Source organism: Triturus cristatus, chromosome 5_2, assembly GCF_964204655.1.
Source record: "Triturus cristatus chromosome 5_2, aTriCri1.1, whole genome shotgun sequence".
In the NCBI taxonomy this organism is placed as follows: Eukaryota; Metazoa; Chordata; class Amphibia; order Caudata; family Salamandridae; genus Triturus; species Triturus cristatus.
Window position 1 is genome coordinate 973,357,576 of NC_140588.1, and position 24,602 is coordinate 973,382,177.

The 24,602-nt window shown below is 49.0% G+C and overlaps 1 long non-coding RNA gene across 1 annotated transcript in view; it reads left to right on the forward strand.

Annotated features, from left to right (window-relative positions):
- Positions 1–8,118: 8,118 nt before the first annotated feature.
- LOC146829511 (uncharacterized) overlaps positions 8,119–24,602 on the forward strand; it is a 120,149-nt gene continuing 103,665 nt past the window's right edge. The window contains exons 1-2 of the long non-coding RNA XR_014962001.1: positions 8,119–8,203; positions 12,140–12,309. This is a non-coding gene — a long non-coding RNA (uncharacterized LOC146829511). The remainder of the gene's footprint in view (positions 8,204–12,139; positions 12,310–24,602) is intronic.

Here is a 24,602-nt window from a genome sequence, read left to right on the forward strand (position 1 = left end):
GCAGACCTCTTCTCCCTCATTCCAAGGGTGACCGACTGGTGTGTCCACGACGTGGACACCGGCGACTGCCCGCCTGTGAGACACCGAGCCTACCGGATGCCTGACCGGGTCCGCACCTGCATCAAGACCGAGGTACAGAAAATGCTCAACCTAGGGGTCATCGAGCCCTCCGACAGCCCCTGGGCCAGCCCGGTGGTTCTGGTCCCGAAGGCGGCCTCCCCAGGGGTCGCCCCCGAACTAAGATTCTGTGTAGACTACCGGGGGCTCAACGCGGTCACCCGGGCAGACGCTCACCCTATTCCCCGAGCCGACGAGCTCATCGACCGCCTGGGGGCCGCCCAGTTCCTCAGCACTTTCGACCTGACCTGCGGGTACTGGCAGATCGCTCTCACGGAAGGGGCGAAAGAGCGCTCTGCCTTCTCCACGCCAGATGGCCACTACCGCTTCAGGGTCATGCCGTTCGGAATGAAAAACGCCCCAGCCACGTTCCAGCGGTTGGTGAACAAGGTCCTGGCCGGACTCGAGGAGTTCAGCGCAGCGTACCTTGACGACATCGCCGTATTCAGCTCTCAATGGCACGAGCATCTCCAGCACCTCCGACAAGTACTAATGGCCCTGCGCCGAGCAGGCCTGACAGTGAAAGCCAGCAAATGCCAGCTCGGACAAGGCTCCGTGGTCTACCTGGGGCATCAGGTGGGCAGCGGCCAGGTCGCCCCTCTCCAGCCGAAGATCGATGCCATCAAGTCCTGGGAGCCCCCCACCACGCAGACAGAGGTTCGGGCCTTCCTGGGCCTTACGGGGTACTACCGGAGGTTCATTAAAAATTATGGTAGTATCGCAGGGCCCCTCACAGAATTGACCTCCAAGAAGCTTCCGCAGAAGGTGCAGTGGACCCCCCAGTGCCAGCAGGCGTTCGACGCCTTGAAAACCGCCATGTGCACCGCTCCCGTACTCAAGGCCCCCGACTACTCCCAAGAGTTCGTGGTCCAGACCGACGCATCCGAACATGGCATCGGGGCCGTGCTCTCGCAGTTCGATGACAAGGGCATTGATCAGCCCATAGCTTTCATCAGCCGAAGGCTGCTGCCGAGAGAGCAGCGTTGGAGTACTATAGAGCGAGAGGCCTTTGCCGTAGTCTGGGCCCTCAAGAAACTGCGGCCCTACTTGTTCGGAACCCATTTTCGAGTCCAAACGGACCACCGGCCCTTGCAATGGCTAATGCGGATGCGGGGGGAGAACCCCAAGCTACTACGATGGTCCATCTCCCTCCAAGGGATGGATTTCACTGTCGAACATCGCCCCGGGACGGATCATGCCAACGCCGACGGCCTGTCCCGGTTCTTCCGCTTCGGCGAGGAGAACCCCCCAGTGGATGGGTAGTTCTCCACGCCTTTCAGCTGGGGGGGACGCGTGTGAGACCGGCCTCACGGCGTGGCCCTCTCCATCATCCAGCCAACCTGCAACCACCCTCAAGACACGACATCCCCGACTCCGGCCGCCCCAGCCACCCCCGATCCGTGGGCCGGCCAGAGGCCTGACCAACTCACCACCCTACCACGCATGTCCAACCAAGGAAGCGGGAGCCTCAACACAGACCCAGAGGCACCAGCCCAGTCACACCTCGGGTCGCCTTCCCCGGGAGGACTCAATCGGCCACCAGGCCCCTGGGGAGCAGGCGCCTCCCCTACCGAGCGTCTGGGGTCCCTCCCAGGCCCACCTGAAAAGACCAAAGAAGTGAGCGGCAGGAAATCCCGCCGAACCCCCTCCGTCACCCCAGTCCCCCTCTGCGAGCACTCCGGACTTCAAAGAACCAGCGGAGTATAACAAGGGGTGCCGGAGAAACAAGGACAGAGAAGACCTGGAACCATCTGAGCCTGCAGACGCTGTCGCGGCTCCTGAACGCTGAAGTCACCTGGGCCTGATGAGTGACTCGCGGCCTCTTGCTATTGAACCATCTGAGCCCTGCGGACTAGGTCGCGGCTCCCGAACACTGAACCGCCTAGGCCTGCTGAGTGACTCGCGGCCCCCAGCTATTGAACCATCTGAGCCCTGCTGACGGAATCGCGGCTCCTGAACTCCGACCACCTGTGCCTGCTGAGAGACTCGCGGCGCTCCCCTTGAGGACGACTCGGGAAGAGATCGCCCAGAGACACGACACCCTCCGGCTCGAGGATTGTGAGCTTCCGCAGGGTATTTCGCAGAGACACTATCTTGAAAGACTGTCCCGCTACCCCCATTCCCCACGACTGACTTGTGGTACGTTGTGCCACTGCTGTACTATTCGCCTTTTGGGTCATAAAGATCCCTTGAAAACATCGATAAAAGAACTTATCGTCCTACAAAGAATACGTGTGGTGTCCCTCTGTTCACAGTGCAGTCAGGGTGTGCGCGCCTGGTTCGGCTTATTTGGGAGAGGTGGGTCAAAGGGGTGGGCGGGACGTGTATCGAACCCCCTTCCGGCGAACGCCTTTCCAACATGGTGCACCTTCCTTTTCTACAAAGATTCCATCCTCTCTGGATTCCAGTGGCACTCAACGGCGGCGGGTGCCGGGAGCAGATGCACAGAACTCTAAATTGTTACCGACAGGGATTGATGTGCTGAACCATAAGTCAGCCGTTGAAAGAATTGTTGCATTAAATGTTTGCATTGTTCAGCATTCCATCCATGATCTATTATTTTTGCTTCTGTTGGGGAGGGTATGCCAAGATGTGGGTCTCGTGTTCGATCCACCTCCGGATTCAAGCGTTCCTGGATGATGAGGGGTAATACCCCAAATTTGGTCCCATGATGCTTGTTTTGGGTCCAGGGAGGACCTGGCTTCTCAATTCAGACTGGACTGTTCCCATGGGGGCAGGGTTAAGACTGATTTGCATATGGCTGGCTCCAAACAGGGGTGGCGTGGTGGGCAACAAAATGATGGATTAAACCCATCTGTTGACTGGGGATGAATATTTGCATTGTTCAGCATTCCGTCCGTGATCTGTTCTTTTTCCTTTTGTCACCCTAAGTGGGAAGGGTATGCCCACTACGTGGGTCCCGTGCTCACTGCGCCACCAGATTCAAGCTAGCCTGGCTGATGAGGGGTGATACCACAAAACCAGTCCCAGGATGCTTGCTTTTGGTTCAGGGAGGACGCTGCTTGGCAGTTTGGGCGGGACTATTCCCATGAGGAGCATGGTCTAGACCAATTTGCATATGACTTGATCCAAACTGGGGTGGAGTGGTGGGGAGAAAACGATGGTTTAAACACAGATCTGTTGACTAGGGTGAATGTTTTCATTGTTCAGCATTCTGTCCATGATCTGTTCTTTTTGCTTTTGTTGCTCTAAGTGGAAAGGGAATGCCCAGACATGAGTCCTGTGCCCACTGCACCACTGGATTCTAGCTAGCCTGGCTGAGGAGGGGTGATACCCCGAAACCCATCCCAAAATGCATGTTTGTGTTCCAGGGATAATCTGGCTTGGCAGTTTGTGCTGGAGGCACAGGGTCAAAACTCATTTGCATATGGCTGGGTCCAAACTGGGGTGGCGTGGGGGCAAAAAACAATGGATTAAACCAGATCTGTTGACTGGGGGTGAATTTTTGCATTGTTCAGCATTCCGTCAATGATCTGTTCTTTTTGCTTTTGTCGCCCTAAATGGGAAGGGTATGTCGAGACATGGGTCTGATGCTCACTGCGTCACCGGATTCAAGCTAGCCTGGCTGATGAGGGGTGGTAACCCAAAACCTGTCCCAGAATGCTTGTTTCTGGTCCAAGGAGGAACTGGCTTGCTAGTTCGGGCTGGACTATTCCCATGAGGCGCAGGGTCAAGACTCATTTGAATATGGCTGGGTCCACACTGGGGCAGCGTGGTGGGCAAAAAACTATGGATTAAACCTGGATCTGTTGACTGGGGATGAATGTTTGCATAGTTCAACATTCCGTCCATGATCTGTTCTTTTTGATAGAGTGGAGTAGCATACAGTGGAGTGGCAATGCAGTGGAATAACATGGAGTGGAGTGGGACAGAGTGGAGTGGCATACATTGAAATATCATAAAGTGGAGTAGCACCAGTGGGGTGGGGTAGAGGGGAATAGCATAGAGTGGAGTAGCATAGATTGAAATGGCAGTCCACTGGTGTATAGTGGAGAGGCCTAGACTGGAGTGGCATACAGTGGTGTAGGGTAGAGTCGAAAATCATGAAGTGGAGATGAGTGGCGTTGAGTGGAGTAGTGTACATTTGAGTGGCATACAGTGTAATAGCATACATTGGGGTGGCGTAGAGTGGACTGGCATAAAGTGGAGCAGCTTAGAGTGGAGTGGCATAGAGTGGAACAGTGTAGACTTGAGTCACAGCAAAAGACACACAATTGATGGACGGAATGCAGAACAAATCAAAACATTCACCCCCAGTCAAGAGATCTGGGTTAAATCCATCATTCTTTTGATCACCATGCCACCCCAGTTTAGACCTGGCCATATGCAAATCAGTCTTGGCCTCATCGGAACAGTCCAGCCCGAACTGCCAAGCCAGGTCCTCCCTGGACCGGAAACAAGCATCCTAGGACCTGTTTCAGGGTTTCACCCCTCTTCAGCCTGGATAGCTTGATTCCAGTGGCACAGTGAGCCCAGGACCCACGTCACAAACAGTGGAGTAGGACTAGCATAGAGTGGAGTTGCATACAGCGGAATATCATAATTTTCACTGGTGAATAGGAGTAGAGTACAATGGAGTGGCGTAGAGTGGAGTGGCATACAGTGGTGTGACTTACAGTGGAGTGGCGTACATTGAAATAGCATAGAGTGGAGTAGTGTAGAATGGAGTGGCGTAGAGTAGAGTAGCTTAGAGTGTAGTAGCGTAGAGTGGAGTGGCATACAGTGAAATTGCGTACAGAGTGGAGTGGTGTACAGAGGAGTAGGGTAGAGTGGGATAGCGTAAAGTGCAGTTGCCTACAGTGGAATAGCGTAGAGTGGAGTGATGTACAGTGGAGTGGCATAGAGTACAGTGGCGTACAGTGGAGTGGCGTAGAGTGGAGTGGCATACAGTAGAACAGCTTAGAGTGGAGTAGGATACAGTGGAATAATGTCGAGTTGAGTGGCATAGAGTGGAGTGGCGTAGAATAGATAGCATATTGTAGAGTGGCGTAGAATGGAGTGACATACAGATGAGTGGCGTAGAGTGGAGTAGTGTACAGTGTAGTGGCATACAGTGGAATACTGTACAGTGGAGTGGCATATAATGGAATAGTGTGCACTGGAACGGAGTGACTTGCAGCGGAGTGGCAATTAATGGAATAGCGTGGAGCGGAGCAGCGTACGGTGGAGTTGCATACAGGGGAGTGTCATAGACTGGGGTGGCGTACACTGGAGTGGCACAGAGTGGAATGGTTTTGAGTGGAGTTGTACATGAAATGTGTTAGGAATGTACAATATTGTGTGCAGATTAATGCACTGCAACAATTTAAGCTGCTGTGCGTTTTTCCATATTTACCAAATCAACGCAGGGCCAAGCATGATGGCCTTGTGTTGCTTTGTAAATGTATATAGCAACAAAAGAGAGAGCAAGGAAACATCAAGGTAGCGTCCCTTTCCCTGGTTTTAATCAGTAAATAACAATGTGGACGTTCCTGTTCGGGGATCCAAAAGTGAAGATGACAGATTGTCATACACAGGTATGATACAAAAAAAGAACCCTCACCTACCAACCCATTTGGTGGCATGCTTCATCATTGGGTTCCCAGCTGGGCTGCCGAATATAACCCAGCAGTACTGCAACGCCTGAATTACAGCGGAGCGGGTTTTTTTGTGTAAGGAGATGGTGCTGTAAGTGAAATTAAAAGTGGCTCTAGAATGCTCAATAACTGCCTTTATTCTCGAGTTTCTAGGGTACGGTTAAAAACACAGTAGGGATAAAAGGAAGATATTTATGGTCTTCCTTATCCTCTCTTCAAGCGGTCAACATGTTTCAGCCTCGACAGGGGTGCTGAGGCTTTCTTCAGGACCAGAATAAGTTAGAAGTGTGAATAACAGCACACGCGCTAAGGTGTGCTGATGTGCAGTGAAATGACCGTACTTATGGTTTCCACTGTCAAGATAAATACAAGAGCTACAGCGAATGGGTAGCGTTTAACAATCCCGGAGGGATCGGACTCCTGTAGTCACACATTAGTCAAGGATGTCCGCCCACCTGCAATACCTACTTCGGTCCTGCGCGGGATCACAATGGTTTTGTAAATGTAAATTAAGTATTGCGTGGCCCATGCAAGACCATGTGTGATGCAAGCGTATTGCATTACAATAATATATCTGGGCCTTAGTTATATATTGTGCTGTGGTATACCGAGGTAATTTAGCAGTATACCTCGGTACATGCGGATGACAAGGCAGTATATAATTGGCTAATGGCTGCCTTCACAAAATGAAAAGGCAGGGCTGTGTTTTTAACTATACTCTAGCTGTGTTAATAGGTGGGATAATGTAGTTATATTTTTCTATATATATAGTTTTTTTTTAAAGTTTACAGAGAACCATAGTAGTACCTAGGAAGTACTATGTTTTTTTGAGAAATGTACCATTTTAAAAATTATTTTTAAGTTGTGCTGTAACTTCTTGGTATTTCCTTAGAACTCCCTTCACTTTTTTCTTAAAATCTTGCCACATTTCATGGAAAAACGTTCTGCTGTTTGGCCGCTACGTGTGAGTACAAAGTCTATGGAAATTGGATTGGTCTCCCTTTTTGTTTGCATCCCCTTAATGAATCTCCGCAAAACTTTCCATCGTCCGCCAATGTGGAAAAGGGAGACTACCCCACCCGTGTACAGCCTTCAGCCGTTGGGTTGGCTTCCAGCCCTGGACTACAGGTAGTCCCTACAGCCATCCCCCTGCAGGCAGTCAACCCTCCACCACAGATGGCCTTCCCTCGTGTGCAGTGTGGGGATGGCCACAGGGCCTGGCCTATGGCCAGGTCCTGCATCCATCATCAAGCCCCTGCAAGCGGCCACCCCCCACAGGGCATGGACTTTGACCATGAATGGCATGCATTACCCACAGAGCCATCAGCCAGTATGAGGGCAACTCACCACAGACCCTTACCCCTATTTGGTTTTTTAGGTCTCGACTGACCCAGCGCATGCGCTGGTCTGGCGAGACTTATTGAGAGGGCTTCAAAAAGTGCTACCAGGCCAGCCTAGAGCTACAGTGCATGTGCGCGGGCGCGCGAGCCGTGCTTGACCGTGATTACTTTCACTTCCGCGGCCGCACGACCGCTTGGCATAGCCAATAGGTCTCGCTTTTGGGTCCTTATAAGTATTTAGTTATGCAACTGTTGCATGGCTAAACACTTATAAGGTCCCAAAGGCGAGACCTATTGGCTATGCCAATGCTTGTTTTTGTGGACCGCAAGTATGTCCATGTGGTCAGGATACCCCAACCCTGCCCCCTTATATACCGTCTGTTTTTTAATTTTCAGGACACAGGGGAGTTCTCTTGTCCTTAAATGACAGCCACAACATTTCTCCTCATGGTGCAGCCAGTCAATCATGGGAGCAGCATGGCTGACGGGAAAAAAGCCTCCTCAGCCACTCGGATCTCTGTATTATTTTAAGTTGCGTGGCTGTGGGACTCCCACAAGAGTCCGACAAACCCAACCGTACTAATATACACACATTTTGAACCTTCACTTCTCAAAACCTACTGAACTGAACGGATTTACATCAAATCACAAACAAACTCAGTAAATCCGTTAGGTCTGTAGAATAATGATGAAATAATGATCCAGGACTCCAGCGTGTGATCTACAAGGAGGATGCAAATACAGAACTCTGAGGTTAGCCGGTTGGTTCTTGGCGCAAGTAGCCCATCCAGTCCAGTTTTTTTTAAATATGTTATGTGATTTGAAGTCCATTTTAAAATCAGGAATACAAGCCCTAGACTTTGGAGAAAGCTCCTGGACTGGGTGAGGAACTGGTTAACTTGAGCTCTCCGCTGACACATTTCAAGCACTACCCACAGGCCTTGCTAAACAAAAAACAGTAAAAAACTGCAGCTGCCAGCCATTGCAACAGTCTCGCGACAGTGCAAGGACTCCACTGAGAATGAAGGTCACAAATCCTGCACTGTTGCGCGAGACCTGAATGAGAATGGAAAATGGCGCTTGTGACGCAGCATTTCACGATGAAGCAGAAGCAAGGAGGCCTCGAGTAGCTATCTGCCCCGGGCAGAGGTGAGTAATCTCTAGCCGGGGTTCTGTCTGCCTGAGCTCAGCTGTCGGGAGGGGACTCGATGGCTTGTCAGCCACATAGAAGAAATAATTCCAATTCAGCCTACGGCCCGCCCCTTCCCGCCAGCGGCAGCTGAGCTATCAAGAGCGTTTCACGAGCAGCCTGGGTGCCGTAAAACCTCATTTTAAATAGGACTTCGCTTTTTGATTTGTGAGGCTCAGCCCAGGCTTAGATATAATCGGTCAATATCTGGGAGTGTCACGTTTTGGGACGCCAGAGGAGGAGAAAGAAGCATTCCATGCCGACCCGTTCAGAGATAAAAAGATCTAATTTCCTCCTGAGCCTAGAATCTGTCAAGAGTGAAGCCTGTCGCCTAAAAATAGCGAGTAGCAATAAAGAACTCGAGGTGCATTTAAATGCAAAATCAGAACATACATTTTATTTTTACTGTGCGGTTAGTATAAAGGAACTGTGAATTAAATGCAGTGTAAAGTGCTGCAAAGAAAGCTATCTTTTGTAGTATTTTGTCATAGCATGCTGCAATATCGTGATATCCTGTGTAATGCTTTTACCCAGTCCTGGCCTTTAAATCAGAAGCAATTTGCATGCTGGGAATTGTAGTTTCAATTCCCCCCCTCTATTAGCATGCTAAGTGCTGCTAATTAACTCTGAAAGTCTCCCACGCGAGATGATTGCATATCACTGAGGACACGGTGCATTCTTGGAGGTGTAGTCCTTTCACTTCAGTTGATCCGATTAAGCTAACACACCTAAAACAACGATGTGTAAAAGAAAAGCCTAGAGGCAGAGCGTGACGGCTCCAGAGTTGGAGGCCATAATAGTTATGTTACCTTATTTGCACCTCCACTGCGATTTCAATCACAGTTTTGCGCTTAGATTCGAGTTTATTGTTTTTAACCTAGTTAAGAGTCTTACCCAGGCCACATCAGAGCTCGGGAGCACCTTACAGTGCTACTTGTTAAGAGTCTTACCCGATCCAAAACAGAGCACTGGGGCACCTGACTGTGCTACTAGTTAGGAGTCTTACCCAATCCAAAAGAGAGCCCTGGGGCACCTGACTGTGCTACTAGTTAAGAGTCTTACCCGATCCAAAACAGAGCACTGGGGCACCTGACTGTGCTACTAGTTAGGAGTCTTACCCAATCCAAAAGAGAGCCCTGGGGCACCTGACTGTGCTACTAGTTAGGAGTCTTACCCAATCCAAAGGAGAGCCCTGGGGCACCTGAAGTGCTACTAGTTAAGAGTCTTACTCAATTCAAAAAAGAGCCTTGGGGCACCTGACAGTGCTACTAGTTTAGAGTCTTACCCAATCCAAAAGAGAGCCCTGGGGCACCTGAAGTGCTACTAGTTAAGAGTCTTACTCAATTCAAAAAAGAGCCTTGGGGCACCTGACAGTGCTACTAGTTTAGAGTCTTACCCAATCCAAAAGAGAGCCCTGGGGCACCTGACAGTGCTACTAGTTAAGAGTCTTACTCAATTCAAAACAGAGCACTGGGGCTCCTGAAGTGCTACTTGTTAAGAGCCTTACCCAATCCAAAACAGAGCACTGGGGCACCTGACTGTGCTACTAGTTAGGAGTCTTACTCAATTCAAAACAGAGCACTGGGGCTCCTGAAGTGCTACTAGGTAAGAGTCTTACTCAATTCAAAAAAGAGCCTTGGGGCACCTGACAGTGCTACTAGTTTAGAGTCTTACCCAATCCAAAACAGAGCACTGGGGCACCTGACAGTGCTACTTGTTAAGAGTCTTACCCAATCCAAAACAGAGCACTGGGGCACCTGACTGTGCTACTAGTTAGGAGTCTTACCCAATCCAAAAGAGAGCCCTGGGGCACCTGATAGTGCTACTAGTTAAGAGTCTTACTCAATTCAAAACAGAGCACTGGGGCTCCTGAAGTGCTACTAGGTAAGAGTCTTACCCAATCCAAAACAGAGCACTGGGGCACCTGTCAGTGCTACTAGTTAGGAGTCTTACTCAATTCAAAACAGAGCACTGGGACTCCTGACAGCGCTACTAGGTAAGAGTCTTACTCAATTCAAAAAAGAGCACTGGGGCACCTGACTGTGCTACTAGTTAGGAGTCTTACCCAATCCAAAAGAGAGCCTTGGGGCACCTGACAGTGCTACTAGGTAAGAGTCTTACTCAATTCAAAAAAGAGCCTTGGGGCACCTGACAGTGCTACTAGTTTAGAGTCTTACCCAATCCAAAACAGAGCACTGGGGCACCTGACTGTGCTACTAGTTTAGAGTCTTACCCAATCCAAAACAGAGCACTGGGGCACCTGACTGTGCTACTAGTTAGGAGTCTTACCAAATCCAAAAGAGAGCCCTGGGGCACCTGACAGTGCTACTAGTTAAGAGTCTTACTCAATTCAAAACAGAGCACTGGGGCTCCTGACAGTGCTACTAGGTAAGAGTCCTACTCAATTAAAAAAAGAGCCTTGGGGCACCTGACAGTGCTACTAGAGTCTTACCCAATCCAAAACAGAGTACTGGGGCACCTGACAGTGCTACTAGTTTAGAGTCTTACCCAATCCAAAACAGAGCACTGGAGCACCTGACAGTGCTACTAGTTAGGAGTCTTACTCAATTCAAAACAGAGCACTGGGGCACCTAATAGTGCTACTAGTTAGGAGTAAACAGTGCTACTAGTCAGGAGTCTTACTCAATTCAAAACAGAGCACTGGGGCACCTGAGAGTGCTACTAGTTAACAGTCTTACCCAATCCAAAACAGAGCACTTGGGCACCTGGCAGAGCTACTAGTCAAGAGTCTTACCCAATCCAAAACAAAGCACTGGGGTACCTGACAGTGCTACTAGCTAGGAGTCTTACCCAATCCAAAACAGAGCACTGGGGCACCTGACAGTGCTACTAGTTTAGAGTCTTACCCAATCCAAAACAGAGCACTGGGGCACCTGAGAGTGCTACTAGTTAACAGTCTTACCCAATCCAAAACAGAGCACTTGGGCACCTGGCAGAGCTACTAGTCAAGAGTCTTACCCAATCCAAAACAAAGCACTGGGGTACCTGACAGTGCTATTAGCTAGGAGTCTTACTCAATTCAAAACAGAGCACTGGGGTACCTGACAGTGCTATTAGTTAAGAGTCTTACCCAGGCCACATCAGAGCACTGGAGCACTTCACAGTGCCAATGATAAACAGAGCATCTCACTTTGACATCAGGGACACCCATTTTCCACCATTGAATATTCAGTGCTTTCTGGGATTTGTAGTCTCTCCATTTACTTCAATCGAATGCACACACCTGTCAACAGTGACCTGCGAAAGGAAGGTCTGTCGGGATGGGAAAATAGTGTCCTGTCAATACTGAGTGATGGGGCAACAAAACATTGGATAATATTGTTTATCTAATGCACGGGTCGCACATGCAGATGCCCCTCCTGGGCCCACCTCACCTGCTCAGGACCTCCCTGGCTGCTAACGGACTGTTATCCTGACTGTGTGAGGTAGAGTGGGCGCAAATCTGGAGCTGAACACTCTTCTTTCTACTGTATTTATATCAACTGTGTTGTTAAAGGGGCCTTGGTTGCCCTCCCAGAGCAGCCTCTGACGCATGTGATGCACCTGTTCAAGGCAGGGCGCATCACGGAGGCGTTGCAGGTGCTATACCTTAATCACACAATCCTCTAGGCCGGGGGTGGGCTCAGGAAGTTGGGTTGGTACACATCATTGTGCCGTTCTTGATGACCCTTCAGACACATTCAGCTGCTCCTACTATTGTTGTTCCAGTAAATGACGTCTTACACATTTTAGCTGGCTGTTTGTGAAAGACCTCCTGTTGGTCATAACAAATATTTACTTTGGACTTGGAACGACCCCACTGCTTTGTACTGGCTGGCTTTCTTGACACTCTCAGGTGCGTGCGTCATATTTATTGGGTTTCCTTCTTTTTTTAGGTCAAGCTACAGTGCGCATGAACTGTCTGCAAGACCTGCTGTGATCGATATTCCAACTTTTTTCCCGCCTGCTACTTACCATTGGCTCACTGCACTGTCCTTCTTCTTTGCTGCCTCCTAATTCATTGGCTTTGCTGATACGTCACTTCCCTTTAGGCAGAGGCACACCGGTAAAGTACAATTTCCTTACCCTTTGTTGTGTGAGCTGTTATGACTGAGAACTATTTGTTTAAAAAAGTTTTACTTTCCACCGTCGCCAGTGCTTGTTTCATTTTCAGCGCGCACTTTGATTTTTTTAAGCAGCCCTCCACCACTGTGCTTTCGCAGTAGCCGCCGCATACACCACTCATGGACGCTTCTTGTATTTTTTTATTTTCAGCATGCCATGTGTGCTTTTACTTTCATTTTGTAAACCCAGAGACTGCTACAGACAGTGACAGTGGGTAGGGGGTCCCCCACGGAGGGCCCTCCTTTAACCTTCCAGCCGACAGCTCTGGTACACACCACTCATGGGCCCTTCTTGTTTTTTTTTCTTTTTCAATGCGCCATTCATGTTTTATCTTTTATTTTGTAAGCGCTTAGACTGCTACAGCCATGGGTATTGGGCTGGGGGTCTTCCACGCAGGGCCCTCCTTCGATCATCTGACTGCCAACTCTGGGCCACACACGCCACAGTCGGAGAGGATAGCCCAGGCCGTCCAGCAGCACTTCGTCGTTGTCAGCAGCCTCAGGCTACTGGACAAACCAGGACTCAAGTGAGCCAACCCTCGCACTTTGTGTACTGTCAACCGATGATCACATCAGAACATGGTTTTACCTCTCACCCTCGTACTCAGATGGAGTACGTGCACAACAGGACAGTCCACCCCCACCGGGGGCCTGCCCAGCAGGCACACTCCAATGTCCGCAGGTGTGCGGCTGCCAGTCTTCCTATGGGCAAGGTCAATCACTCACCTGGGTGTGTACTGGCCAGTGATTCCTCTGTCTAGGTATCCCGTCACAGTGTTTTAAGTACCGACACCTCCAAACCTGCCGCGCTCGAGGTCCTTCTTAAGCGCGTAGCTTTGGCGCTTTCATTTATGTGAGACAGTGGGAGGCTCAGAGGCAAGAGTGTGTTTGGCACAAGCAGATTCGGGCAAAAACAAAGGCGGGTAAATACGTTCTCTCATTCTCCTTTATGTTGTAATCAATCAATCAATCAATGATTCTCTTACTCTATCTGTTTCTCCCTCTCTGTTTTTTCAGACTGTTTACTCTTTTAGATCAGCTCACGGAGGTATACATATTTTATTTCACTCATTCTGACTAAGTGCATCACCCTCTTGCAAGAGATGCAATGAATAAATCATGACACTCAAACTGAAACCACCGCACTATGAAGTGTGCATCTTAGAAGTCCTGAGTTGTTCACATGGGGATAATGATACCAGCAGTGCAAACTCTAGGCGTTAAACAAAGGTGACTAATGCTTAAGTGTGCCTCTAATCATTAGAAAAAAGTGTGCTGGTTAATATTGAGATAGTACTAAAAAAAGGGAACACAATCGCAAAATTCGGATGTAAGCTGCTAAACACTTTTAACATTCTCACTGCTACCAGCAAACGCAGCAACAATGATCTACCACTTTGAGGGACTTGAAAAAGACATTTAGTGCTTTACAAAAAACTAAAAATAATCTGAATAAATGTGTTAGCTGCTGTCCCAAAACAACAGGCAACAGGTCATGAAAGTGAAAGAATGAGGCAGTACGTTGCAGTCGTGGTTGTACTATGTCTACAGTGGCGTTAAGTGTAATAACAGCCAAAAGCCAGCCCCAAGTTTAGGATGATCGGTATCCTAACATCTGTTTTGTACAGCACTTTTTTCGGTTTCGTTTGCTCTTCTTTACCAGGGTTCTCTTAACACATCCCCCTAAGTCTTTTTTAGGCAATAAGTACGGGTGCCGCAATTTCTTAAAAAATAGAGAGAAAAAAAACACTTGCAATACATTAGCTCTTGTATTACTGAAGGTTTGAGCTATTGCCGTTGCATTATTATTAGCAAAGCCAATAGCTCAAACGTTCACTAATGCACACCTATTGCATTGCAAAAGCTTGTTTGTCTCTGTCCCTTCCCTGGAGCATGGCCGCTTAGCAGCCTTTTGATTGGTTGACTTGTATCCTTTCTCTGCTCACATGTAGGGAATGCTGGCAAGGAAGGCATGGTAATGGATGCCCACCCTTGCCATTGGTGCCAACATTTACTGATGTCTGGTTTCCTAAGGCTGATTTATGTTGTCATAGGCAAACACGGATCATGCATGTGCGCCATGACATAGGCCTGTCTCACGTATGGTGGTGTGGTTGGCCAGAGAGGGACGCCCAAAGTGCTACCCTGACAGTGGAGGAGGCTACTGCTTTCACCAAGAGTTCAGCTGCACGAGCGCAGTGGTGGCAGCATAGAGGGTAGTGATCAGTAAAAGTGAACAGGTCCTTTTAAACCTGTGTCACTGGAGTGAGAGTGAGAGATCAACGGCTGCTAGAAGTTGAGAGAGATCTGCTTTGTGACCTTACTGCACTTGCCACACCTGCAACATGTCTTGTCTAACACTTAAAACCATTCTCCGCATGTTAGTCGGCAGTGAGTTAACCTGTGTGCTTAACTCACCTTTGGCATATATAAGGTTGGTGCGAAGTGCTGGGCAATGCAAAAGTGGTGTATCTGCCTTAGATGTATGTGTGCCTGGGAAGGGTGCGATAAAGGGATAGTGCAGTACTGAGTTGTGCGTGCATGGCGTATGTATGTGCTGGAGGTGCATGTGCCTATGGGTGGTTCAGTACCTGAAGGATGTAGTGCTGTGCAGGGTGTGCAGGTCAAATGCATGTGCTGGGTGTATGTGTACCTGTGAGGGGTAAAATTCATGGAGGATATAGTGCATGCTGGTCAAATGCTTATGTTGGATGTATGTGTAACTGTGAGCGGTACAGTAAATGAAGGATGCGGTGTGTGCATGTTAAATTGTTATGCTGATGTATGTGTATCTGTGAGTGGCATAATGAGCACAATTTGTGAGTGGTACAATACATAAAGGATACAGTGATGGCCATGTTAAATGCTTATCCTGGATGTATGTGCACCTGTGAGCGGTACAATACACGAAGGATACAGTGCTGGGCAGTACGTGCAGGTTTAATACATATGCTGGATGTATGTGTGCCTGTGAGTTGTATAGTACATGGAAGATACAGTACTGTCCAGTGCATGTATGCTGTATACATACACTGAGTGTATGTGTGCCTGTGGGTGGTACAATGCGTGGAGGATACAGTGCTGGGCAGTGCGTGCAGGTTAAATACATATGCTGGATGTATGTGTGCCTGTGAGTTGTATAGTACATGGAAGATACAGTATGCTGTATATATGCACTGAGTGTATGTGAGCCTGTGGGTGGTACCCTACATGGAGGGCCCTGGGTTCCATTTGGAGAGACTCTGGTCTGCATGGTGAAACATGGATAGGAGGTAGAGAGATCCCCAAGATAGATTTGTGTTTTGCTGCATTCTTGTGAGCTGGATGGGACACACATCGCCTCTAAGTTAAGCCCGATTGCTTTTGTACGAAGCTACCAGTGGGTTAAACACAGGTTTTAGCAAGCTGCTAGAGGGTTAACTATGGCTAAATTTAGTGACTTTTTGGGGTTCACCATGATGAGAGTTGTGGTTATTGCTTGAGGAGGGGTTCTCCCCCCTCAACCAATAACCCAATTTCTCACTGAGGGCATGACTTTTCTTGCTTCTCTCTTGTGTGTTGCTTCCCCCTCACAAGTGGCCTCCTCGGCATCCGCGTGGTGTTGCTCCCTCCTCCCCATGAGCCTAGCTCGTTAGTCATTTCACCGTACCGGGCTGTTTTGGGGGTATTTTTTCAACCCAAAGCTCCTCCTTTGCTCACAATTCGACTTTCTTTTGTTCGCACTCCTCCACATTGTTTTCTTCTCACATGCTCCCTCCATTCGCTCCTCCGTTGCTTCCCCACACCCCAACTCAGATGGATAATTTTTCCAAGACAATTTTTTGTGTCATTTTTGGGAGGGCTCCGCAGCTACAATTACTTGTAGGGCCACTTAGTTTTCCGAAATATTGCTTTCTCACAAGTAAAAATTCTATTTTTTAGATGTACCCCTCGAAGTACGGTCTGCCATCTTGGAAAGGCTAATGGAAAAAGAATAAAAAGGAATCTGTGGCAATCCATGGGAGGACTCATGCCTGCTGATGGATGCACATGCATATTTCATTACACAAACGTTCATATGGGGTGATGTGTTCTTCAGCAGCACCATGACAATCAATCAATCAATCAATCATGGAACTTATATCGCGCACTACTCACCCGGAAGGGTCTCAAGGCGCTTGGGGAAGGGGGTCTGCTACTGCTCGAACAGCCAGGTCTTGAGCTGTTTCCTGAAGGCCAGGTGGTCCTGGGTCATCCGCAGGTGGACGGGTAGGGAGTTCCAAGTCTTAGCTGCCAGGTAGGAGAATAATCTTCCTCCGGCGGTGGCTCTCTGGATGCGAGGGACGACGGCGAGGGCGAGGTTAGCGGAACGTAGCTGGCGGGTGGGCGTGTAGAAGGTGAGGCGGCTGTTGAGGTACCCTGGGCCTAGGTCGTGGAGGGATTTGTGTGCGTGGGTGAGGAGTCTGAACATGATCCTCTTGTTGACAGGGAGCCAGTGCAGGTCTCTCAGGTGGCACGAGATGTGGCTGCGACGGGGGACGTCCAGGATGAGTCGGGCGGAGGCGTTCTGGATACGCTGAAGTCTTTTCTGAAGCTTGGCTGTAGTACCGGCGTAGAGGGTGTTTCCGTAGTCAAGTCTGCTGGTGACGAGAGCCTGGGTGACCGTCTTCCTGGTCTCGGTCGGGATCCATCGGAAGATCTTCCGGAGCATGCGGAGGTTGTGGAAGCAAGCTGAGGAGACGGCGTTGACTTGTCTGGTCATCGATAGGGAGGAGTCCAGTATGACGCCCAAGTTGCGTGCGTGGTCCGTCGGTTCAGGTGCGGTGCCTAGTGCCGGAGGCCACCAGGAGTCGTCCCATGCGGAGGGTGATGGTCCCAGGATGAGGACTTCTGTCTTGTCCGTGTTCAATTTCAGGCGGCTGATGTTCATCCATTCAGCGACGTCTGTCATCCCTTCGTGCAGGCTGGCTTTGGCGGTGTCGGGGTCTCTGGAGAGGGAGAGAATCAGCTGGGTGTCATCGGCGTAGGAAATGATGTTGAGGTTGTGTTGGCGTGCGATGGCAGCGAGGGGTTTCATTTAGATGTTGAAGAGAGTGGGGCTGAGCGACGAACCTTGCGGGACGCCGCAGATGACTTCGGTGGCCTCGGAGCGGAACGGAGGGAGGTGTACTCTCTGTGTTCTGCCGGAGAGGTATGAGATGATCCATTCCAGAGCCTTCCCTTGGATGCCGGTGTCGTTGAGGCGTTGGACTAGTGTGCGGTGGCAGACAGTGTCAAATGCTGCGGAGAGGTCTAGGAGGATGAGTGCCGCTGTTTCGCCGTTGTCCAGCAGGGCTCGGATGTCGTCGGTGGCTGCGATGAGGGCGGTCTCGGTGCTGTGGTTGGCTCTGAATCCGGACTGCGATGGGTCGAGGGATCCGTTCGCCTCGAGGAAGGCTGCCAGTTGCTTGTTGATGACCTTCTCGATGACTTTGGCAGGGAAAGGAAGGAGCGAGATGGGGCGGAAGTTCTTGAGGTCGGTCGGGTCCGCTGTTGGTTTCTTCAGCAGAGCGCTGAGTTCGGCGTGCTTCCAGCTCTCCGGGAAGGTTGCTGTGTTGAAGGAGGTGTTGATGATGTCTCGGAGGTGGGGTGCGATGGTAGAGGCTGCCTTGTTGAAGACATTATGGGGGCACGGGTCGGTCGGAGATCCGGAGTGGATGGTGTTCATCATGCGTGACGTGTCTTCGGGGGTCACCTCGGTCCATGTCTGGAGGGTGGCAGCGGGGTGCGAAGGTTCGACCGATGGGTGCGGGGGTGAAATGTCGAAGCTGTTGTGGATGTCGGCGATCTTGCGGTGGAAGTACGAGGCGAGGGAGTCACAGAGGTCCTGTGAGGGAGTGATGTCGTTGTTGCCGGTGCTGGGGTTGGAGAACTCCTTGACGATGTTGAAGAGCTCCTTGCTGTCATGGGCGTTCTTGTCCAGTCGTTCCCTCAGAGATTTCTTCTTGGTGGTGCGGATGAGCTGGTGATGTCTGCGAGTGGCGAGTTTGAGTGCTGTTATGTTGTCGGCGGTCTTGTTGAGGAGCCAGGCCTTCTCGAGGGTGCGGCAGGCCTTCTTGGAGCCCTTAAGTTCGTCGGTGAACCAGGGGGCCTTCTTGCTTCTGGGCCTGGTGAGGGGGTTCTTCAGTGGGGCGAGGTCGTCGGCACAGGAGGTCAGCCACTGCGTGAGGTCGAGGGCTGCTGTGTTAGGGTCCGTAGTCCTGACAGGTGGGCTCTGGCTGAGGGAGGTGGCGAGCTGGTCGGCGGTGATCTTGCTCCAGTTTCTGTGGGGAGCCTGCTTCGGGTGATGGTGGACCGTGTTCTTTCTGAAGCTGAAGTGGACGCAGCTGTGGTCAGTCCAGTGAAGTCCGGTGGAGTGGCTGAAGGTGACGTGTTTGCTGGACGAGAAGAGTGGGTCGAGCGTGTGGCCGGCGTAGTGGGTGGGGGTGTTGACCAGTTGCTGAAGTCCGAGGTTGGCGAGGTTGTCCAGCAGGGCGGTGGTGTTGCGGTCATTGTTGTTCTCCAGGTGGAAGTTGAGGTCCCCGAGGAGGATGTAGTCGGCGGAGGGGAGGGCGTGAGGGCTGATGAAGTCCGTGATGTCCTCGCAGAATTGTGCACGTGGTCCCGGGGGTCTGTAGACGAGGGTGCCTCTGAGGGTAGTCTTGGGGTCGGTGTGGATCTGGAAGTGCAGGTATTCGGCGGCGTTGAATTCGTCGATGGAGTCAGTCGAGATGCGAATGGTGCTCTTGTGTACGATGGCGATGCTCCCTCCGGTCTGGTTGACGCGATCCTTCCTGATGATCTTGTAGCCGTCCGGGATGGCTATGGCGATGTCGGGGGCTGAAGAGTCGTTCATCCAGGTTTCCGTGAGGAAGGCGACGTTTGGAGATGCTGTGTCGAGGAGGTTCCAAAGTTCCACGGCGTGTCTGTGGACGGAGCGGGTGTTGAGCAGGATGCACTTGAGGTGGTTGCTGTTGTCCGTCCTGGTGGGCGTGGTGCTTGTTTGGAGGCAGGAGAATTTGCAGGATCGGCAGGCGAAGGGTCCATGGGTGCGTCGCACTATTACACCTTTTTTCAGTTTTTTACTGTCTGCACTGCACAGCAGAAGGAAAGCATTCCTTCTTGTTGATGCTGCAGACTACTGGCCTAAAGTACTGGCAAAACCAACAGGTTAAAAAGGTAAAACCTATTGGTTTTGACAATGCTTGTTTTTTTTGGGGGGGGGAGGAGTGATGGTTTGTTTTTCGTTGGAGCATTGATGTTAATCCCTTTGCAGTGAGAGACGGGAAGGGGTTAAACAGAAAAGAAACGTACTACACAAACTGGAAATCTCAACCAGGTTTGACACATTTGGCAGAGAAAAATACCTGCCATCTGTTCAGTTTTTAATATTATGGTTCTTGAGTAAAACTTTGCATGAAATCGTCTCTATTAATTTTTAACATGCCCTCTCTGTCTTTGTTTACTTTAATTATCAGTTGAGGTCCTTAGGGCAGCTGTAGAAAATATTTTAAAGCGTTTTCTTCTAACATTTACAATTTAAAGTATGCACTGATAAGGGGGGGAACCCGGCTCTAGGTGATTTTTGTAATGTGTCTACTGTTAAGGACATTAGAAATACCGTACAGACAGGTGGCAACCCACCCGCTAATCTGTCTGTTTTAATTGGTCTGGGACTCCCAGCCACGCGGAAGCCGAGGCCCCGGAAAACAGTTTGAGGTGTAAAACCAGGAAGCGACGCCTCCCCCTGCTAAACTCAGCCCAGTCGGGAGCGGCCGGTGGGATTCCGTGCCCAACAAATGCCCCCGCTTCATTTCTGAAATACCAGATCAGACATCAATGAATCAGAGAAGCAAGCAAATGGCGGCACACATGATGTGAGTCACCGTTCTTCTTAAAGAGCAACCGCAGAGACACTTGGGATTGCTTACACCGCATCTTTTTATATGTCATATCTGGGATTTTCAGATGAATCAGTTATTTGTGCCTCCCTAGCCGTGGTGCAGGGAAAAGGGGTGCAACCGGGGTCATTCGCCTGTCAATTAGCCCAAAATGTGAAATGCCAACACAGGATATTGTCCGGGGTAAACCCTGCCTTTTTAACTGCCAGGACTACACCCGGAGCTCTCAGCACTGCTGTGTCTTTTACAGCGTATCTGCTGCCACGCAAAGTAACCACGTATACCCCACGTATACTGGATGTATGCGATTCTGTGGCATGTCCGCATAATTATTCATTAACTGCAGTTGACACAGTCTGTCTTCTCTTGTACGACTTGCAGAATGCAGTCCAAAAATGTTTCCAGCTGAAACAGATTGAAATGTGCAAAATGCCACACATAATGTGGTGCAGTGCCAGATACTTTTCAAAGGTAAGACGAATTACTTTTCAGTTGCTGTACTACAACAAGGTGAACCTTTTGCCAAGACAGTATTATTGTGTATTAAAAAGACAAAAGAGCAAAATAAAACTGTGACAGAATGTGCTGCATTATGCTGCCTAATTTAACTTTTCATGCCACATAATTGAGTCAACCTTGCGGTCCTCGTTTGCCGCATAATTCATGACCCTGTAATTTCCATTATTTCAAAGCTGTGAATGAAACCAGTGCTAACTTCCTTGGCTGGCTGTCACAAGTCAGTTGTTATACCTGCTGCTCAGCCAGTATGAGTGTGCTGTGTGGAATGTTGGTGCTGGTGATGCATTGGAATGTTGGGTGCCTCTGAGTGTCAGCTGGAGTATGGACTGAGCAGCAAGGAGACTGCTCCTGGTGGGGCTCAACATCTAGCTTATCCTAGAAGCTTACTATTGGAACTCATTACCTGGAACTAAGATAAATAAACCATCTTACATTAATCTACACTTGGAGTATGAATCTTTCTTTCATTACTACATATGTACTGTCTGCACAGCGACTTTTAAAAATAACAATTGATAAATACATTATTGTGATAAAATAATTGACTTATCACATAGTTCAGAAAAGTAGGAAAAGTAGAAAGACGGAGCCGAGGCATCCAGTGGCCAATCGAATTTCAGGTCCTCGAGGTATGCTCCAGGGTGTCCTCATCCCATCAGATCATGATTGCCTAAAACAGGCCATGCAGAGGGAAAGAGCACGCATAAGAATGAGCCTTTAAGAACACTGCCAAACAAAACCATGCAACAGGCAAACAACTTTAAGGATAATAATAATAATTCCACATATGAGTGACTTATTGCCCCTAAGGGGATCTAGGTGCCAGGGAGCCGTCAGGAAATTAAGTGAGCTATTGTCCAGAGCCATATAAAGTGGAATGTAGGCTTTCTGTGAGAATTTCTGACTTACCCCAGATAGTGAGTAGGACAATTGTATTTATGAGTGAATATAATCTTGCGTGTGGCAATGCACTTTCCAGGCCGTAAGACCCCTTAAATTTGTGTACACCCTCAAACTGGGCACTATCAAAGCATTTTCAAAACCCTGCCTTCCCTGAAAAAGCTCAGTGGTTGTTCTCTGAGGGAATATCCCTACAAAATGGAAGAAGTGTAGGGCAAAGGGCTTTTCCAAGAACAGGGCCACCATGGAGGAAAAACATGTTCCTTGTAGAGAAAAAATATGCGAAAATGGAATTCACAAAACTTTCCCAGGATTTTGCCTGGAAAGCTATAATTGGCTCAGGCTCCTAGGCATGATCTGAATAAATGTTGTTATTTCCAAATATGAGTTAATTCAAACACATGCAAGCCCCAGTACGTCAGAGTGTACCTTTAATCGATTAGCCCCCGGGAGAAACTTGTATTGCAGTATTAATAACAGACGCACTAGAGACCTGAATCAAATATAAGAAGGAGTTACAGTAAGAGATACTTATGGCCATGGATCAGCTTTTAACGTTTTATACAAGGTTTCATTTCTGGAGGCCGCAATTCGCTTGTTTGTTAAATATTAGCTCCAATTACTTGTCGTACAATGGTGACACAGTGTAAATGTAGCACTGTGCAATATAGCCAACAAGTAAATCTTCTCTATTTATATTTTTTGCAGACACCAACCTTCTCCTGACATGATACGTCACGCTTCATCTGAATTGAATGTACTGGGAGCTCAAAGTCCTTGTTAGTCAGCTCAGTGTTTGATTTGTCAGGTGTGTAGATGATGGAAATTGACCATACTAAAAGAGGGGGGACATATTACATCCACTGGCGGGATCATGCTAAAAGTTAGTATTATTTATCCTTTGATACTGTAGGAAGCTGACTCTTTATATAGTATACCAAAAAGAAGAATGCTGTGCAAAGAGTTCAGGTATTCCCTTACTAGTGGACCGGAACTTGCTCTAGCATTCCCAAGGTGTTCTTGTAGGGGATAGTGTGGTCGAGCAGCTTTATGCTTATCAGAGCGTTGTGTTGGACAGATACACACAATAGTCAATAAATGATGCACACTACTCAATAGGGGACACAAACCAATTTATAAAAATAACACTTTATATATGTTTAGGCACCAGAATCAATATGATCAGGTAAGTACGCTTTGCAAGAGAAATACTTTTACGTTTAAAAAGTCTACACTTTGTGCATTTTTCAGAATTCAGGTACAGTACTGTGACTTATGAGACCAATCTTCTACACTTAGGTGAGTGTGGGTCAAGGTCCAAAGCAGCACCAGCAAGTCTCATCAGGGGCGGCCTGGTCACCAGCAAGTCTCATCAGGGGCGGCCTGGTGAAGGGGTGCAATACAGCTTTGGGTGTCCAATGTTGGTCAGTGGGGATCGGTCTGTGGGAAAAAAGGCTGCAGATTTGGACTGGAAGGACAGTCTTGTTGAACCAGACAAAGGGTTCAAGACTTGCAGTGCTTGGGGACATGGGGACACTGGTGGTCCTTTTCTCCTTGGGCCAAGACGGCCGGGTGAAGAGGGTCTTTGAGGAGTCAGGTTCATCGTTGAGGGGGCCTGCAAACCGAAGTTGCAGGCAGCATCAGAGAGTTCACAAGGAGAGTTCACGAGGAGAGAAACCAAAGTGGACTCTGTCTCTTGAGGGCTTGGGGACCACACTAACACTGTTGGCCCACTTAGACTCAAGCTGTTGGGCTCGGGTGCAGTGATGCTTGGTGGTGGCGGGATTTGGCAGTCCCAAAGTCCTCAAGATTCTTCTTTGGGTACCTGCAGGATGCAGGAGAGCAGCTCCACTAAATGGGATGCCATGAGTCTTTATTGAAGGCAGGCCATCCTCCCAGGCTTTGGAGGCACAACAGCTTGCAGGACGTGATGACTTTGGCACAATTCGACGGGGAACCTTGTTTCAGTGAGGAGTTCACTACGGAGGTTGAGTATGGGAGCGGCATCTTGGCAATTTCCTTGACCCTTGAGCTAGGTAAAGTGTTATAGAGGTAATTGAAGTTCTGACCTTAGTTAAAGTTTCAAGTAACTCTAACTCAGGGATTGTATGAAACTTGAACCAGGACCACTGGGTTTTAATTTAGGATAGTGGACTTTGGCAGAAGTGATGGCTCAATAGACTTTGCTTTCTCTGCAAAGGAGGTCACAAAGTCTTTGCATTTAGTTGCTGGTGTGGAGACTGTGCTAGTAGAAGTGTGAAAGTTTGATATCGAAAAGTAGCTTTGAGTGATTTTTAACAGAATCAGGCATGGATTGAATGTGGCTAGATTTAGCATTTAAGGTGTTTGATTTATAGTTTCTCCCTGCGTCCCTGAGAATAGCAAGATGCCAAGTTGAGGGTGCTTGTCTCGAGATTTTCTCAGGATGCTTCAGGTGACGTCTTTAGCTATATGGATTCTTGGAAAACCAGGGGAAGGAAGGCTTAGTATGTTTACTCTTGCATTTCCGCAGGGCATAGTAATGAATTGTGTTACCCATGCATTTGTTATGTTCTTCTGTGGTGGAAATGATATGGATATCAGGATCAGAGGTGGGGCGGATGCCCCAGCCCTTGTTACTCAGGTTGCTGATGTCAATGATTTTAGTGTCGAGGAACCATGATTTGTTTCTCTTTCTAGAATCGGCTCAAAGATGGACAGCATGAAAGGCGTTTGCCGGTGGTCACACCAATCCACATGAATGGAGACTTCAGTGGTCAGAAGTCTGCACTTGGAGATAATGAGTTCAAGAATAGAGACTTTGTAATGTGTTGGTTTCTGACAGTGTTGGAGGAGGTCGTTGTCCCTTAGCAAATAAGAGAACAGTTTAATAGATGACTTGCTATCTTCACCCCAATGAGGATTGAAGTATCCAAAGA